This window comes from Amphibalanus amphitrite, unplaced genomic scaffold (genome assembly GCF_019059575.1).
Source record: "Amphibalanus amphitrite isolate SeventyFive unplaced genomic scaffold, NRLGWU_Aamphi_draft 001679F_arrow, whole genome shotgun sequence".
NCBI lineage: Eukaryota > Metazoa > Arthropoda > Thecostraca > Balanomorpha > Balanidae > Amphibalanus > Amphibalanus amphitrite.
In genome coordinates this window covers 1-16,061 of record NW_024883172.1, presented here as the reverse complement: position 1 = coordinate 16,061, position 16,061 = coordinate 1, and positions in this window count along the sequence as shown.

Sequence of the window (16,061 nt, the reverse complement as noted above, 5' to 3'; positions counted from 1 at the left end):
TCAAACAACCTGCGGTTACCTACCAAGACACGTGGAAATGCATCGCCTGGAATGTGTCTACCTCCATGCCAAGTTTTAGCGCAATCGGCCCAGTAATTACCGCGAGCTATTGCACTTATTACAAAACAGGCACCTCTTGGCTTTGCACGTGGAACGTGCGTTAGGGGTCACCCATATGCATCAAGAGTAGCACACTATGTGAAAGAAGGAAAAAAGCTACCCAACACAAAAAACCGCACGTGTATCAGCCCAGTGGTTGCCGAGATATAAGTCGTACAAAAACGTCCCCACGGCGGCCGGCCGCTATTTAGCAGTAAAATCGTGTCGCATCCTTCTATGGGAGGTATCCCCGTCACCTGTTCGTATACTGTCTGAGCAAAGACCATACGTTACGGTCCAAACTCCATAGTGAGGCGGACATACGAATTTACGAGAGTTTAGCGACGAAATGATTCACTTAATTGTTAAGTAATGGGTACCATTAGGTAGACCATAAATTTTATCTAGCATCTCACCGTAGATGCAGTAAAAAGTGCTTTACTTTTCAATGTATATAAAGACTTGCTCAGCTCAATCAGTTCACTCTGTATTGGCTCAAGCCGTATCATGCGAACGCAATGCAAACTAGAGCACCGACAGCGCAGCGCTCCCCAACTCACTGCTCGCCCAGTCCACCCGGGCCGCCGCCACGACGGCCCCCCGCAAGTAGGCATCCCGCACTGCACCGACAGCCGCGGGCGACCAGCTGACCGGCCAGCTGACCGGCCAGCAGCCGGCGGGCGGCAGGGCGCGGATGGCCGACCCGCCGGCGCGGCGAGGGAGGGGAGGAACGCAGCTGAAAGACCCGACTACATATATATCAAAGAAACATTATATGTAATCATCGATGACGCGACATAAATCTGCTTTATTGGGGTTAGCGGTGTAGTCTGTGATGCCATCACAATGAAAATAGGCGCCTAGTTTTGTACAGCATCAAATTCTGATTCCATAACGACTCTCGCTAGTCCATTTTCAATTGTAAATAAGCCTTTTATTGCGATGCAAAGTCCCGAAATGGTGCCGACGGCGGCCGGTCCCCCGATGGTACCATACCATAGATGGTAAACAGGTTAGTTCACATTCCCGCCGCTATGCGGGCGGCGGCGGCGCCACCTGTCCTCGTGTCCGCCTGACACCGTAACGATATAGGTCTGAGCTCAAATCTCGGTAATGTCGTGCTTTTTTACTATATTTCTCAAAAACGGCACCACGTGCAATAAAGTTGTATATATCATTGGAAAGAGCATCAAAAGTTGTATAACCTATCAACTTTTCACTTAAATATATCTCAACTGTAAAAAGTTATTAAGCAGCAAAGACGCTCCCATTCACTTTCCATGTTAAAATTTTTCATTTTTAAACGAGCCTAAAAAGAACAAACGAATTTGCACAGCTTAAAGAAGCATAACAACATGTTCTATGGTCTTTTCTCAACAAGTCCTGAAAGTTTAAACAAAATCGTATCATATAATTTTGTACAATGAGCGAATGAAAAAGTCTCTGCAAAAACGCCCATTGACTTAACATGGGGAGCGAAAAAAGTTCAACTTTGACCTCGTGCAAAGACACGTTACGAAGTTCTGAGGGGTATACGGCGCACACTAGCGTGTACCCAAACGTGTTTGCCATAAAATGCTGGGATGAAAACCACCCCTTCCTTGGCTCGTTTTCCCGCTATTCGCGATTGCGCAAAAAGTGTCCCAAACCCCCATTGACTTACTATGGGAAAAATGGAATCGCACGTGCCACGTGCCACGAGGTTTTAAGCGAGTAGCGACCGGTGCCATCAGGTAGATCGCCTCCGGGAGCCCATACACTGAACTTTTTACGAAAATCGCAATGCACGTTTAGGCCCCGGTCAAGTTGCCCCAATTCGCGGCCAGACATGCAAAACATAGCCCGGAGAAGGACCGCTCCGGTTGTTTTTCAATAGAAAAACACAATTCTAACGAATAGTGTTTGTCTTTTCAAACAACCTGCGGTTACTCTAATGTGGTTGGGTTCAAGTCACAGTCGAGCCCTGCTTTTTTACAGCTTTTCTTAAAAACGGCACATCGTGCAGTGACGTTCTATACATTGTTGGAAAGAGCATCGAAAGTTGTATATTTTATTAACTTTTCACTTTGGTATATCTGCAACGTAAAAAGTTATTAAGCAACAAAGACGCTCCCATTGACTTTCCATGTTAAAAATTTTAATTTTCAAATGAACTTTATAAGAAAAAATGAGTTCTGCCAGCTTAACGAAGCATAACGGCATGTACTATGCTCTTTCCTCTACAAGATATATGAGTTTGGGCGAAATCTATCTCTAAAATTTTGTACAAAGATCGAATGAAAATGTCTCTGCAAAGTCTCGACATCGCCGTCCATTGACTTAACATGGGACACAGCAAAATTCCAACTTTAATCGCGTGCAAAGACACGTTCCGAGATTCTGAGGGGTATACAGCGCACACTGGCGTGTACCCAAACGTGTTTGCCATAAAATGCTGGGAAGAAAACCACCTCTTCCTTGGCTCGTTTTCCCGCCATTGGCGATCGCGCAAAAAGTGTCCAAAACCCCGTTCACTTAACATGGGGAAAATGGAATCGCACGCGCCACGCGCAAAAGACTTTTTAGCGAGTAGCGACCGATGCCATCAGGTAGATCGACTCCGGGAGCCCATACGCTGAACTTTTTACGAAGATTGAGCGATTCGTCTAGGCCCCGCTCAAGTTGCCCCAATTCGCGGCCAGACTTGCAAAACATAGCCCGGACAACGACCGCTCCGGTTGTTTTTCAATAGAAAAACACAATTCTAACGAATAGTGTTTGTCTTTTCAAACAACCTGCGGTTACGGTTGTTTTTCAATAGAAAAACACAATTCTAACGAATAGTGTTTGTCTTTTCAAACAACCTGCGGTTAACCTCTGTAACGCCGCAAAAACGCCACCCGCCAAACGAGAGGATGAGCCTTGCACGTGCAGACCGGAGTGGGTGTGCTAAAAACTGACGTGCACGGCACCCTATTCGCCCGTCTAGAGCGGTGTGCAAAATTTGGGTGCAATCGGCCCGGCCGTTTTCGAGATCTTGAAGCGGCACCCTGCACGTGCGCACGTGCAAGCTGGGTCCCAACTGATTGTGGACGGCACCCTATTCGCCGGTCTCTAGCGGTGTACCAAATTTAATCGCATTCGGCCCAGCCGTTTCCAAGATCTGGAAACGACCCCTACACGTGCGCACGTGCAGTTGTACCCCAACCGTGGCACATGAAAATACATACTTACTGACTTGTGCACGGCACCCTACTAACCAGTCTCTAGCGGTATGCCAAATTTGAGCACAGTCGGTCCAGCCGTTCTTGAGATATGAAACCGTCAGCCTGCACGTGCGCACGTGCAAACTGGGCCCCATCTGACTTGTGCACGGCACCCTACTCGCCGATCCCTAACGGTGTGCCAAGTTTGATCACAATCGGCCCAGCCGTTCTCGAGATCTGGAAGCGTCACCCTGCCCGTGCGCACGTGCAGCGGCACCCCAACCGTGACACATGGAAATGCATTGCACGGCGGGTGCCTACATCCATGCCAAGTATCAGTGCAATCGGCAAACTAACTACAGAGTTATTAGACTTGTTACCGAACTGACACCTCTTCGTTTTGCACGTGGCACGTGCATTAGGGGTCACCCATACGTATCGAGGGTAGCACACTACGTGTGAGAAAGGAAGAAGCTATCCCACACAAAAGACCGCAAGTGAATCGGTCAAGCGGTTGTGGAGATATAAGCTTTGCAAAGGCGCCCCCAGGGCGGCCGACTGCCAATAATTAGCAATAATCAGCGTCGCGTCCGCACATGGGAGGTGTCCCCTTCACCTGTTCGTATACTCTAATGTGGTTGGGTTCAAGTCACAGTCGAGCCCTGATTTTTTACAGCTTTTCTTAAAAACGGCACATCGTGCAGTGACGTTCTATGCACCAGTGGAAAGAGCATCAGAAGTTGTATATTATATTAACTTTTCACCTATATGTCTTACTAAAGATAAAAGTTATAGAGGAATAAAGACGCTCCCATTGACTTTCCATGTTAAAAATTTTCATTTTCCAACGAACTTTATTAGAAAAAACGATTTCTGCCAGCTTAACGAAGCATACCAGCATGTACTACGCTCTTTCCTTTACAAGCTATAAGAGTTTGGGCAAATTCTATCTCTAAAATTTTGTACAATGAACGAATGAAAATGTCTCTGCAAAGTCTCGGCATCGCCGTCCATTGACTTAACATGGGACATAGCAAAATTCCAACTTTGATCTCGTGCAAAGACACGTTCCGAGATTCTGAGGGGTATACAGCGCACACTGGCGTGTACCCAAACGTGTTTGCCATAAAATGCTGGGAAGAAAACCACCTCTTCCTTGGCTCGTTTTCCCGCCATTGGCGATCGCGCAAAAAGTGTCCAAAACCCCGTTCACTTAACATGGGGAAAATGGAATCGCACGTGCCACGTGCCACGAGATTCTGGCGGGTATACAGCGCACACGGGCGTGTACCCAAACGTGTTTGCCATAAAATGCTGGGAAGAAAACCACCTCCTTCTTGGCTCGTTTCCCCGCTATTAGCGATCGCGCAAAAAGTGTCCAAAACCCCGTTCACTTAACATGGGGAAAATGGAATCGCACGTGCCACGCGCAAAAGACTTCTTAGCGAGTAGCGACCGGTGCCATCAGGTAGATCGCCTCCGGGAGCCCATACCCTGAACTTTTTACGAAGATTGAGCGATTCGTCTAGGCCCCGCTCAAGTTGCCCCAATTCGCGGCCAGACTTGCAAAACATAGCCCGGACAACGACCGCTCCGGTTGTTTTTCAATAGAAAAACACAATTCTAACGAATAGTGTTTGTCTTTTCAAACAACCTGCGGTTACCAGCATCTGCGATGCTGGGCTCCGCATCGCGGGACCGCAGGTTGTTTGAGCAAGCACCTTTGTAAACGCAGCAAAAACGCCCGCCGCCAAACGAGAGGATGAGCCTTGCACGTGCAGACCGGAGTCGGTGTGCTACAAACTGACGTGCACGGCACCCTACTCGCTGATCTATAGCGGTGTGCCAAATTTGAGTGTAATCGGCTCGGCCATTTTCGAGATCTGGAAGCGTCACCCTGCACGTGCGCACGTGCAAGCTGTGTCCAATTGCATTGTGCATGGGACCCTATTCGCCGGTCTCTAGCGGTGTACCAAATTCGAGCTCAATCGGCCCAGCCGTTTTCAAGATCTTGAAACGACCCCTCCACGTGCGCACGTGCAGTTGCATCTCAACCGTGACACATGGAATTACATACTAACTGACTTGTGCACGGCACCCTACTGATCGATCTCTAGATGTTTGCCGAATTTGAGTGCAATCGGTCCAGCCGTTCTTGAGATCTGGAAGCGTCACCCTGTACGTGCGCACGTGCAAGATGGGTCCAAACTGACTTGCGCACGGCACCCTACTAATCGGTCTCTAGCGGTGTACCAAATTTGAACTCAATCGGCCCGGCCGTTCTCGAGATCTGGAAGCGTCACCCTGCACGTGCGCACGTGCAAGCTGTGTCCAATTGCATTGTGCATGGGACCCTATTCGCCGGTCCCTAGCGGTGTACCAAATTCGAGCTCAATCGGCCCAGCCGTTTTCAAGATCTTGAAACGACCCCTCCACGTGCGCACGTGCAGTTGCATCTCAACCGTGACACATGGAAATACATACTAACTGACTTGTGCACGGCACCCTACTGATCGATCTCTAGATGTTTGCCGAATTTGAGTGCAATCGGTCCAGCCGTTCTTGAAATCTGGAAGCGTCACCCTGCACGTGCGCACGTGCAAGATGGGTCCAAACTGACTTGCGCACGGCACCCTACTAATCGGTCTCTAGCGGTGTACCAAATTTGAACTCAATCGGCCCGGCCGTTCTCGAGATCTGGAAGCGTCACCCTGCACGTGCGCACGTGCAGTTGCACCCCAATCGTGGCACATGGAAATACATACTAAATGACTGCAACCTACTGATCGGTATCAAGCGTTATGCCAAATTTGAACACAATCGGTCCAGCCGTTCTCGAGATCTGGAAGCGTCACCCTGCACGTGCGCACGTGCAGTTGCACCCCTACCAAGACACATGGAAATGCATCGCCTGGAAAGTGTCTACCTCCATGCCAAGTTTTAGCGCAATCGGCCCAGTAATTACCGCGAGCTATTGCGCTTATTACAAAACAGGCACCTCTTGGCTTTGCACGTGGAACGTGCGTTAGGGGTCACCCATATGCATCGAGAGTAGCACACTATGTGAAAGAAGGGAAAAAGCTACCCCACACAAAAAAACCGCACGTGTATCAGCCCAGTGGTTGCCGAGATATAAGTCGTACAAAAACGTCCCCACGGCGGCCGGCCGCTATTTAGCAGTAAAATCGTGTCGCATCCTTCTATTAGAGGTATCCCCGTCACCTGTTCGTATACTGTCTGAGCAAAGGCCATACGTTACGGTCCAAACTCCATAGTGAGGCGGACATACGAATTTACGAGAGTTTAGCGACGAAATGATTCACTTAATTGTTAAGTAATGGGTACCATTAGGTAGACCATAAATTTTATCTAGCATCTCACCGTAGATGCAGTAAAAAGTGCTTTACTTTTCAATGTATGTAAAGACTTGCTCAGCTCAATCAGTTCACTCTGTATTGGCTCAAGCCGTATCATGCGAACGCAATACAAACTAGAGCACCGACAGCGCAGCGCTCCCCAACTCACTGCTCGCCCAGTCCACCCGGGCCGCCGCCACGACGCCCCCCCCCCCCCCGCAAGTAGGCATCCCGCACTGCACCGACAGCCGCGGGCGACCAGCTGACCGGCCAGCTGACCGGCCAGCAGCCGGCGGGCGGCAAGCCACGGATGGCCGACCCGCCGGCGCGGCGAGGGAGGGGAGGGACGCAGCTGAAAGACCCGACTACATATATATCAAAGAATGATACATTATATGTAATCATCGATGACGCGACATAAATCTGCTTTATTGGGTTTAGCGGTGTAGTCTGTGATGCCATCACAATGAAAATAGCCTAGTTTTGTAGAGCATCAAATTCTGATTCCATAACGACTCTCGCTAGTCCATTTTCAATTGTAAATAAGCCTTTTATTGCGATGCAAAGTCCCGAAATGGTGCCGACGGCGGCCGGTCCCCCGATGGTACCATACCATAGATGGTAAACAGGTTAGTTCACATTCCCGCCGCTATGCGGGCGGCGGCGGCGCCACCTGTCCTCGTGTCCGCCTGACACCGTAACGATATAGGTCTGAGCTCAAATCTCGGTAATGTCGTGCTTTTTTACTATATTTCTCAAAAACGGCACCACGTGCAATAAAGTTGTATATATCATTGGAAAGAGCATCAAAAGTTGTATAACCTATCAACTTTTCACATAAATATATCTCAACTGTAAAAAGTTATTAAGCAGCAAAGACGCTCCCATTGACTTTCCATGTTAAAATTTTTCATTTTTAAACGAGCCTAAAAAGAACAAACGAATTTGCACAGCTTAAAGAAGCATAACAACATGTTCTATGGTCTTTTCTCAACAAGTCCTGGAAGTTTAAACAAAATCGTATCATATAATTTTGTACAATGAGCGAATGAAAAAGTCTCTGCAAAAATGCCCATTGACTTAACATGGGGAGCGAAAAAAGTTCAACTTTGACCTCGTGCAAAGTCACGTTACGAAGTTCTGAGGGGTATACGGCGCACACTAGCGTGTACCCAAACGTGTTTGCCATAAAATGCTGGGAAGAAAACCACCTCTTCCTTGGCTCGTTTTCCCGCTATTCGCGATCGCGCAAAAAGTGTCCAAAACCCCATTGACTTAACATGGGGAAAATGGAATCGCACGTGCCACGTGCCACGAGGTTTTAAGCGAGTAGCGACCGAAGCCATCAGGTAGATCGCCCCCGGGAGCCCATACCCTGAAATTTTTACGAAAATCGCAATGCACGTTTAGGCCCCGGTCAAGTTGCCCCAATTCGCGGCCAGACTTGCAAAACATAGCCCGGAGACGGACCGCTCCGGTTGTTTTTCAATAGAAAAACACAATTCTAACGAATAGTGTTTGTCTTTTCAAACAACCTGCGGTTACCAGCATCTGCGATGCTGGGCTCCGCATCGCGGGACCGCAGGTTGTTTGAGCAAGCACCTTTAACGCCGCAAAAACGCCCGCCGCCAAACGAGAGGATGAGCCTTGCACGTGCAGATCGGAGTGCGTGTTCTACGAACTGACGTGCACTGCACTCTACGCCGCCAACCGCAAAACGCCGCAAAAAACGGCCGCCCGCCGTCAAACGCAAAAACCGCAAAAATGCGCCCGGCCGCCGCCAACCGAAAATAAACCTTTTACCGAAAACGACGCAAAAACAAAATCACCCGCATCGCGGCGGGCGGGCGATGGGCGAATTTTTTATGGGCGATTTTTTTTAGCCAAACTCAGACTCGGGCTCTGAGTGCAGCCTGAGTTATAGATGTCGCTGTCATTCAGCCACTGAAACAAAAGCGCCACGATTACCGTCAAATCATATTTCCTACGCGGCCGAGAAAAAAAATGAAGCGGAAAGTGAGTAAGTAAGACCTACCTGACACACGGTACAGTTGTTTTGAACATCACCAGTTGAACCACGAGGCATCCATATTCCATACCAACGAAAAGTTTTCCATCTCTTGGTATATGAACCACGAGGCATCCATATTCCATACCAACGAAAAGTTTTCCATCTCTTGGTATATTAGCCGTAGGCTAATATTCCAGGCAGCGGCACGAGGAGCCGGATGGAGGAAACATGGATGCACGCTTGGTAAGGGCAGGATAGTATATTAGGACGTGAGCTTTACCAAAAGGCATCCACGCACCGCGCTGCCCGCCCTTGACGCAATTAGCAAATAAGTTGGCTCCAAATGTGATAGCCATCTTTCAATTACGTTAATTCAAGTTCGAAAGATGATTGGTGTTACTAAAAAAAGACTACGTCAAGAGCCCGTTACGATGTAACGGAAGACAAACCAGCCACTCCACACCTAGGCAGTTTTTCACACGCATTCCTGCATTCACACTCGCCATTTCGTGCACCGGCCTGCCCGCTGCACAACGTAATATCTATGGCAACTATACTGTCTAAGGCATGATTGTTGCTCCTAATGGTTTTCTTTTTTTCACAGACTGGAGTGTGCTTTACATGAAAATATAATGTAGTAGATGATACCTGCTCATTTCATCACTAAACGTGTGAAATGTTCAAATCATGTTGGTATGTGGATAAGATCCGAGACTAGGAATTTAAAGTGTAGAAATGTCGGTGGCTGCTGGACGCATCTGCAACTGAGCTCATGGTCCTAATCATCCGCGAAAGTGACGAAACTACAGGAATGTCACGGTAAAGATGCGCAGTACCCTGTATGTTCATGGCATACAGCTGCAAGCTAAGACAAAACTAGAAACGATCTTTGGGTAGAACATATAAAGTGAAGCAATACCAATGCAGAACTACTTGGAGTCACAGGAACCAGTGTGTCCAACATATCAATCAGCTAACATGTAAGGACGCATGTGTAAGGCCGCATGTGCAACTGTAATCCCTCTTGATCGACTACAAGAATGGAAAGAAAACGTCAACGGAGTAAAACTTCACCATGTGAATCTGCGTATAACTGGCATTCGTGATCAAGTATGCACAACAGATGTGAGGTGAGGACGCGGTGTCATTGCGATACAACATCAACTGATGCAATATTGGAATGCATTTTGCACTCATTCTTGCATATTGATAAGATCAAAAGTAAGGCGATAATGTGGATAAGTGTGTTGACAGATGTCGAAGACTGACGGTGATTACGAACTGCTTAACAGGCGACCGGATTGACGGTGATGCGCCTGACCGATCGTTGGAGTGCATGTCGCATCTGATGTCTATGGAAAACGGCAAAGGAGAAAACAGGACTATGGTGAAGGGCTGTTCTAACATCACATAAAACGGGAATGAGCAGTAACACCTGCCAATGAAAGCAGTGAAAAACAGCGAAACTGCCTGTTTATCCTGCCATGGTGCTAATGCCCAAAGTCAAGTTTTGTTTGTGTGTGTGTGTGGAAAGCGGTAGGGCCCTATGCGCTAAGCTATCATCCGTTTTAGCTTTGGTATCACAATACAAGTATTAGGTGCTCGCACACTACTGCCAGTAGTTCAGTCGGTACTGAGTAGCCCGCAGCTAAAAACAACCTGATATTTGCTTCCTGCACAAACGTAGATGGCGGCTAGCATTATGGAAGTGTCTTTACATGATGAGTCTGATCGACGATGATGAATGAAATAATCATTTGAACTCGTTGAAAGATGACGATGTCCGGGTCACAACGAAGTGACTTAAAACTTGCAGGATGAATAACTGATGATTGGGCCGATGAATGTGGCTTGTGCTGCAGCCGAGGCCTGTGGGGACGGACGACCGGTGAGGTACAAATGGAGCAAGGAAACGAGACGTGAATGTACACCAAGCACAATGATATTTAGCTATCATAAGCGTTGACAATGGTGAATAGTCGAGCTGTTCGTCATATTGAACCTTCACGTCATAGCCATTGCAATATCAAGCTCCTCAAATTGTCATTAGCTTTCGCAGCCCAAGTCCAGTATTGAGTGCTCAAAGAACTTGCCAAGGCAATATAGCTGTGAGCAGCCCGAAGTTCATGGACGGATGATGACCTTTCCCTCTAGCAAAAAGTAGACGACGTCCAGCGCTGTAGTCGAACAGTGCCACTGCCAGAAAGGGAGAAGGTTTGCGAAATTCGGTTCGAATATCGGGAATTCGGGAATTCGGTTAGATGATTATGGAATGGACCATATTAAGATGCATGCTAAGGCGCCCAATCACAGCGCCGCATTGCAGTTAGTGTCGGGCGCAAAAGCTACTATGCTCCGCCCCTCCATCACGTGACCCTGCCCTCACGTGGCCTCAGTCACGTGGTGTTTCCACTTCTTGGCGCATGGCGGCGCTAGTCTCGCAGGGGCGGTGGTAGCTTGCTCCCCCGCCGTCCGGGGGTGATGGGTAGCAACTGCTGGTGACTGTACGTCGCGCATCGGGGGCCACGCCGCAGAGCGGAGCCGGTGACGTCCCGGGCAGTGCCGTCCCGGCTGACCCGACCTGGGTCAGGGCGCCGGCCGGCCGGCGGGCCGGCGGGCAGTGGCGACCGGAGCGCGGTGCCGGGCAGTCGCCGGCGCCGGAGTGTCGTGACGAGTGCCGCCGTCGCTGCTGGTCATGACTGTCTGCGAATACACCTGCCTATTAACCCGCGCCCCGCTGGGCTATTCAGCCATACGCGCCCCTGTCCAACCTCCGAACCGATGGTCGTAGAAAGACGGGGAAAACGGCAATCGAAAACTCTCAACAAGGCGGATCTTAAGAGCCCAACTTTTTTTGCAGAGGTCAGAGCTCAGGTCAAGGTCAGGTCAAGGATACAAAATGCAAGTTTCTACAGTATCGACCTTGCACCGTAGTTGCCGAAGAATGGACGAAGACGGATTGCCCAAAACGTGTTCTTAGGCTACCAAGACAATATTCGTTGCATAAAATATCATTCAAAGGTCAAGGTCAAGGTCAAAGTCAGGTCAGGTCAGGTCAGGTCACCAAAAACAAAATATAGAAAAGGGCATGTGCGACACAAGTTTTATGGGTCATTTTATTCATAGAAATCAATAGACACACTCAATAAGTGATATGAACCACATCTGGATGAATTTCAGGTCGAGGTCAGGTCAAGGTCAGATCAAGTGAGGTCAAATTTTGAAATTGGTTGTTAAGGCCTAAAAAGGTGTCTATCTAATGCACAATTTCAAGACGCTCCCGTTGACTTTCCATGTTAAAATTTTTCATTTTTAAACGAGCTTAAAAAGAACAAACGTGACCTCATGTGACCTTTAAAAAATACGAGTTATACAAGTTGGACATCCTGGGAGGCTACTACGTCCTGTAAGTTTCATCTTTCTTTGAAAGTTCCTCTGGTACTGAGGGCGTTGCGAAGTTGCGACCTCTGAGGACAGTGCAGAGGCTCACTTATGACGTCATAGGTCAGTGACCTTACCTAACCAGAAAATGTGGTCGGTGTCATAAGATCCGGCTTGAATCATAGGTCAGGTATGCCAAGTTTCAGCACTTTGTCTCCGGCGTGTCCCGAGCTATCACGAAAAAACCCTATGGGAAGAGGCGGGTGCTGCCCCCTCTACCGGTAAGGGTTAATCAATATTGACGCAACGGTGACGTCACGGTCGCCGTCGACGTCACCATTCGAATCAGAGTCATTGACTTGTGCCGAATATCAAGTTTAATATTGATGCTTCAACGGATCTGTATATCAGCCGAAAACACCTTACATTCCTTTTTACTCGCTAGATGGCAGAAGCGACAAACGCCTGAATGTATGCTGTGCCGCAATGCCGGTTCTATTGTATATAACCGCCTAAATGAATGACGGAGTAATGAGGGATCCGGGAAAACCACTATCTCTTTAGAACTGATGACTCGCACGAAACTGAAGCTTTTGAGGACGATTACCGAGTGTGGTAAATGCGTCTGGCATTTTAGCCAAACATTCCGTTTTACTCGCTAGATGACGTAGAAGCGTCAAACGCCTGAAAGCATGTTGCGCCGCAGTGCCACTTCTTCCGTACGTGCAAAATGGGACCCATCTGAGTTGTGCACGGCACCCTACTCGCCGATCCCTAACGGTGTGCCAACTTTGATCACAATCGGCCCAGCCGTTTTCAAGATCTGGAAGCGACTCCTACACGTGCGCACGTGCAGTTGCACCCCAACCGTGACACATGAATATACATACTAACTGACTTGTGCACAGCACCCTACTAACAAGTCTCTAAAGGTGTGCCCGATTTGAATGCAATCGGCCCAGCCGTTCCTGAGATCTGGAAGCGTCACCCTGCACGTGCGCACGTGCAGCTTGGGGCCCAGCTGACCTGTGCAAGGCACCCTACTACGCGGCCTCTAGCGGCGTGCCAAATCTCAGCACAATCGGCCCGGCCGTTCTCGAGGTCTGGAAGCGTCACCCTGCACGTGCGCACGTGCAGTTGCACCCCAGCCGTAGCACATGGAAAGGCATGGTCCGGCGGGTGCCTACATCCTTGTGTAGTTTCAGTGCAATCAGCCAAGTAATTACCGTGTTATTGTCATTACAACAAAAGTGACACCTCTCCGTTTTGCACGTGTCACGTGCAGCAGGTGTCACCGGCATGCATCATCCATAGTAAATACTTGTGAGAAGGGTATACGCTACCCCACACAAAAAACCGCAAGTGTATCGGTCCCCTGCTTGCGGAGATATAAGTCGTACAAAAACGTCCCCTTGCACGTGCAGACGGGAGTCGGTGTGCTACGGACTGACATGCATGGCACTCTACCCAATTGACTTGTGCACGGCACTCTATTCGCTGGTCTCTAGCGGTGTACCGAATTTAATCTGAATCGGCCCAGCCGTTTCCAAGATCTTGAAGCGACCCCTACACGTGCGCACGTGCAGCTGCATCCCAACCGTGGCACATGAAAATACATACTAACTGACTTGTGCACGGCACCCTACTAACCAGTCTCTAGCGGTATGCCAAATTTGAGTGCAAACGGTCCAGCCGTTCTTGAGATCTAAATGCGTCAGCCTGCACGTGCGCACGTGCCAAATGGGTCCTAACTAACATGTGCACGGCACCCTACTAACCGGTCTCTAGCGGTGTACCAAATTTGAGCTCAATCGGCCCGGCCGTTCTCGAGATCTGGAAGCGTCACCCTGCACGTGCGCACGTGCAGTTGCACCCCAACCTTAGCACACGGAAACGCATGGTTCGGTGTGTGCCTACATCCTTGTTAAGTTTCAGCGCAATGAGCCCTGCCATTGCCGTGTTATTGTCATTACAACAAAAGTGACACCTCTCCGTTTTACACGGGTCACGTGCAGTAGGGGTCACCCGCAAGCATCGTGCGTAGTAAAATACTTGTAAGAAGGGTATACGCTACCCCACACAAAAAACCGCAAGTGTATCGGTCCCCTGGTTGCGGAGATAGAAGTCGTACAAAAGCGTCCCCACGGCGGCCGGCCGCTAATATTTAGCATTTAATCGCATCCTTCTATGGGAGGTATCCCCGTCACCTGTTCGTATACTGTCTGAGCCAAGACCATATATAGGTGTGAGCTCAAATCTCGGTAATGTCGTGCTTTTTTTTACCAAATTCCTCAAAAACGGCACAACGTGCAATAACGTTCTATATATCATTGGAAAGAGCATCAAAAGTTGTATATCCTATCAACTTTTCACTTAAATATATGTTCAACGTACAAAGTTATTAAGCACCAAAGACGCTCCCATTGACTTTCCATGTTAAAAATTTTCAATTTTAAACGAGCTTAAAAAGAACAAACGAATTCTGACAGCTTAACGAAGCATAACAACATGTTCTATGGTCGTTTCTCAACAAGTCCTGAAAGTTTAAACAAAATCGTATCATATAATTTTGTACAATGAGCGAATGAAAAAGTCTCTGCAAAAACGCCCATTGACTTAACATGGGGAGCGAAAAAAGTTCAACTTTGACCTCGTGCAAAGACACGTTACGAAGTTCTGAGGGGTATACGGCGCACACTAGCGTGTACCCAAACGTGTTTGCCATAAAATGCTGGGAAGAAAACCACCTCTTCCTTGGCTCGTTTTCCCGCCATTGGCGATCGCGCAAAAAGTGTCCAAAACCCCATTGACTTAACATGGGGAAAATGGAATCGCACGTGCCACGTGCCACGAGGTTTTAAGCGAGTAGCGACCGGTACCATCAGGTAGATCGCCTGCGGGAGCCCATACCCTGAAATTTTTACGAAGATTGAGGGATTCGTTTAGGAGAGGCTCAACTTGTCTCGATTCGCGGCCAGACTTGCAAAACATAGCCCGGAGACGGACCGCTCCGGTTGTTTTTCAATAGAAAAACACAATTCTAACGAATAGTGTTTGTCTTTTCAAACAACCTGCGGTTAACGCGACATAAATCTGCTTTATTGGGTTTAGCGGTGTAGTCTGTGATGCCATCACAATGAAAATAGCCTAGTTTTGTAGAGCATCAAATTCTGATTCCATAACGACTCTCGCTAGTCCATTTTCAATTGTAAATAAGCCTTTTATTGCGATGCAAAGTCCCGAAATGGTGCCGACGGCGGCCGGTCCCCCGATGGTACCATACCATAGATGGTAAACAGGTTAGTTCACATTCCCGCCGCTATGCGGGCGGCGGCGGCGCCACCTGTCCTCGTGTCCGCCTGACACCGTAACGATATAGGTCTGAGCTCAAATCTCGGTAATGTCGTGCTTTTTTACTATATTTCTCAAAAACGGCACCACGTGCAATAAAGTTGTATATATCATTGGAAAGAGCATCAAAAGTTGTATAACCTATCAACTTTTCACATAAATATATCTCAACTGTAAAAAGTTATTAAGCAGCAAAGACGCTCCCATTGACTTTCCATGTTAAAATTTTTCATTTTTAAACGAGCCTAAAAAGAACAAACGAATTTGCACAGCTTAAAGAAGCATAACAACATGTTCTATGGTCTTTTCTCAACAAGTCCTGGAAGTTTAAACAAAATCGTATCATATAATTTTACAATGAGCGAATGAAAAGTCTCTGCAAAATGCCCATTGACTTAACATGGGGACGAAAAAAGTTCAACTTTGACCTCGTGCAAAGTCACGTTACGAAGTTCTGAGGGGTATACGGCGCACACTAGCGTGTACCCAAACGTGTTTGCCATAAAATGCTGGGAAAAAACCACCTCTTCCTTGGCTCGTTTTCCCGCTATTCGCGATCGCGCAAAAAGTGTCCAAAACCCCATTGACTTAACATGGGAAAATGGAATCGCACGTGCCACGTGCCACGAGGTTTTAAGCGAGTAGCGACCGTGCCATCAGGTAAATCGCCTCCGGGAG